This window comes from Triticum dicoccoides, chromosome 3A (genome assembly GCF_002162155.2).
Source record: "Triticum dicoccoides isolate Atlit2015 ecotype Zavitan chromosome 3A, WEW_v2.0, whole genome shotgun sequence".
Taxonomy (NCBI): domain Eukaryota; kingdom Viridiplantae; phylum Streptophyta; class Magnoliopsida; order Poales; family Poaceae; genus Triticum; species Triticum dicoccoides.
The window spans coordinates 33,968,440-33,972,262 of record NC_041384.1 but is presented as its reverse complement, the minus strand read 5'-3'; the positions used below and the strand labels follow the sequence as shown (position 1 = coordinate 33,972,262).

The window sequence follows — 3,823 nt, the reverse complement described above, 5'->3', positions numbered from 1 at the left end:
CTCACCAAAGAGATCCTCGTGCAGGTTACCTCCATCGCCACGCCGCATGAGCTCTGGTCAGCTCTTGCTCACATGTTCTCGTCGCAATCTCGAGCCCGCGTCAACAACATCCGAGTTGCTCTCTCCATGGTGCAGAAAGGGACGCAATTTGTTCCTACCTACTTCGCCCACATGAGGGCACTCGCAGATGAGCTCGCGGCCGCTGGAAAGCCCATCGATGACGATGAGCTCGTCTCCTACATCACCACCGGCTTCGACATGGAGTACCATCCCCTCATCTCCGCCAACGACGCCCGCACCGACACCATCAGCCTCGACGATCTCTACGCTCAGATGAGCAACTTTGATCAGCACCTCGCCCTCTACAACAACACCCCGGTGAAGGAAATATGCCCTAGAGGAAATTATAAAGTTATTATTTATTTCCTTATATCATGATAAATGTTTATTATTCATGCTAGAATTGTATTAACCGGAAACATAATACATGTGTGAATACATAGACAAATAGAGTGTCACTAGTATGCCTCTACTTGACTAGCTCGTTGATCAACGATGGTTATGTTTCCTAGCCATAGACATGAGTTGACATTTGATTAACGGGATCACATCATTAGAGAATGATGTGATTGAATTGACCCATTTCGTTAACATAGCACTTGATCGTTCAGTTTATTGCTATTGCTTTCTTCATGACTTATACATGTGCCTATGACTATGAGATTATGCAACTCCGTTTATCGGAGGAACACTTTGTGTGCTACCAAACATCACAACGTAACTAGGTGATCATAAAGGTGCTCTACAGGTGTCTCCGAAGGTACTTGTAGGGTTGGCGTATTTCGAGATTAGGATTTGTCACTCTGATTGTCGGAGAGGTATCTCTGGGCCCTCTCGGTAATGCACATCAATTAAGCCTTGCAAGCATTGCAACTAATGAGTTAGTTGCGGGATGATGTATTACAGAACGAGTAAAGAGACTTGCCGGTAACGAGATTGAACAAGGTATTGAGATACCGATGATCGAATCTCGGGCAAGTAACATACCGATGACAAAGGGAACAATGTATGTTGTTATGCGGTCTGACCGATAAAGATCTTCGTAGAATATGTGGGAGCCAATATGAGCATCCAGGTTCCGCTATTGGTTATTGACCGGAGACGTGTCTCGGTCATGTCTACATAGTTCTCGAACCCGTAGGGTCCGCACGCTTAAAGTTCGGTGACGATCGTAATTAGGGTTTTTGTGTTTTGATGTACCGAAGTTTGTTCGGAGTCCCGGATGTGATCATGGACATGACAAGGAGTCTCTAAATGGTCGAGACATAAAGATTGATATATTGGAAGCCTATATTTGGATATCGGAAACGTTTCGGGTGAAATCGGAATTTTACCGGAGCACCGGGGGGTTGCCGGAACCCCCGGGGGGTTAATGGGCCTACATGGGCCCTAAGGGAGAAGAGGAGGGCCGGCCAGGGCTGGCCGCGCGCCCCTCCCCCCTAGTCCGAATAGGACAAGGAAGGGGGGCGCCCCCCTTTCCTCTTTCTCCCTTCCCCTTTCCTTCTCCAACAAGGCAAGAGGGGGGAGTCCTACTCCCGGTGGGAGTAGGACTCCTCCAGGCGCACCCCTAGGGCCGGCCGCACCTCCTCCTCTCCCTCCTTTATATACGGGGTCAAGGGGCACCCCATGACACACAACTTGATCTTCGTGATTATTCCTTAGCTGTGTGCGGTTCCCCCTTCCACGATATTCCACCTTGGTCATATCGTAGTGGTGCTTAGGCGAAGCTCTGCATCGGTAGAACATCATCACCGTCATCACGCCGTCGTGCTGACGAAACTCTCCCTCAACACTCGGCTGGATCGAAGCTCGAGGGACGTCACCGAGTTGAACGTGTGAAGAACTCGGAGGTGGCGTACGTTCGGTACTTGGATCGGTCGGATCGGGAAGACGTATGACTACTTCCTCTACGTTGTGTCAATGCTTCCGTTGCCGGTCTACGAGGGTACATAGACAACACTCTCCCCTCTCGTTGCTGTGCATCACCATGATCTTGCGTGTGCATAGGAATTTTTTTGAAATTACTATGTTCCCCAACAGTGGCATCCGAGCCTAGTTTTATGCGTTGATGTTATATGCACGAGTAGAACACAAGTGAGTTGTGGCCTATACAAGTCATACCGCTTACCAGCATGTCACACTTTGGTTCGGCAGTATTGTTGGCTGAAGCGGCCCAGACCGACATTACGTGTACGCTTACGCGAGACTGGTTTTACTGCCGTGCTATGCACACAGGTGACTAGCGGGTGTCAGTTTCTCCAACTTTAGTTGAACCGAGTGCGGCTACGCCCGATCCTTGCGAAGGTTAAAACAGCACCAACTTGACAAACTATCGTTGTGGTTTTGATGCATAGATAAGAACTGTTCTTGCTAAGCCCATAGCAGCCACGTAAAACTTGCAACAACAAAGTAGAGGACGTCTAACTTGTTTTTGCAGGGCATGTTGTGATGTGATATGGTCAAGACGTGATGAGACATAAGTTGTTGTATAAGATGATCATGTTTTGTTGAAGTTATTGGCAACTGGGAGAAGCCTTATGGTTGTCTCTTTATTGCATAAGATGCAAGCACCAAATAATTGCTTTACTTTATCGCCATGTGATAGCAATATTTGCAAGAGCAATAGTTGGCGAGATAACCTTATGATGACACATTGATATAGATCAAGATGTGACGCCCCCGATTCAATCGTACACTAATCATGCATGCAAATGTGTACGATCAAGATCAGGGACTCACGGGAAGATATCACAACACAACTCTAAAACATAAATAAGTCATACAAGCATCATAATACAAGCCAGGGGCCTCGAGGGCTCGAATACAAGTGCTCGATCATAGACGAGTCAGCGGAAGCAACAATATCTGAGTACAGACATAAGTTAAACAAGTTTGCCTTAAGAAGGCTAGCACAAACTGGGATACAGATCGAAAGAGGCGCAGGCCTCCTGCCTGGGATCCTCCTAACTACTCCTGGTCGTCGTCAGCGGGCTGCACATAGTAGTAGGCACCTCCGGTGTAGTAGGAGTCGTCATCGATGGTGGCGTCTGGCTCCAGGGCTCCAGCATCTGGTTGCGACAACCAGGTAAAAGGGAAAGCGGAAAAGAGGGAGAAAAGCAACCGTGAGTACTCATCCAAAGTACTCGCAAGCAAGGAGCTACACTACATATGCATGGGTATATGTGTAAAGGGCCATATCGGTGGACTGAACTGCAGAATGCCAGAATAAAAGGGGGATAGCTAATCCTGTCGAAGACTACGCTTCTGGCAGCCTCCGTCTTGCAGCATGTAGGAGAGAGTAGATTGAAGTCCTCCAAGTAGCATCTCCAAGTAGCATCTCCAAGAGCATCGCATAGCATAATCCTATCCGGCGATCCTCCCCTCGTCGCCCTGTGGAAAAGCGATCACCGGGTTGTCTGTGGAACTTGGAAGGGTGTGTTTTATTAAGTATCCGGTTCTAGTTGTCATAAGGTCAAGGTACAACTCCAAGTCGTCCTGTTACCGAAGATCACGGCTATTCGAATAGATTAACTTCCCTGCAGGGGTGCACCAACTTACCCAACACGTTTGATCCCATTTGGCCGGACACACTTTCCTGGGTCATGCCCGGCCGCGGAAGATCAACACGTCGTAGCCCCACCTAGGCAAAACAGAGAGGCCAGCACGCCGGTCTAAACCTAAGCGCACAGGGGTCTGGGCCCATCGCCCATAGCACACCTGCAGTTGCGAGGGCGGCCGAAAGCAGACCTAGCCTAGCAGGCGT

General features: G+C 48.9%; 1 pseudogene; it reads left to right on the top strand.

Moving 5' to 3' along the window:
- The first annotated feature begins 210 nt into the window (after positions 1 to 210).
- On the top strand, positions 211 to 349 carry LOC119273859 (annotated as a pseudogene).
- The last annotated feature ends 3,474 nt before the right edge of the window (positions 350 to 3,823 follow it).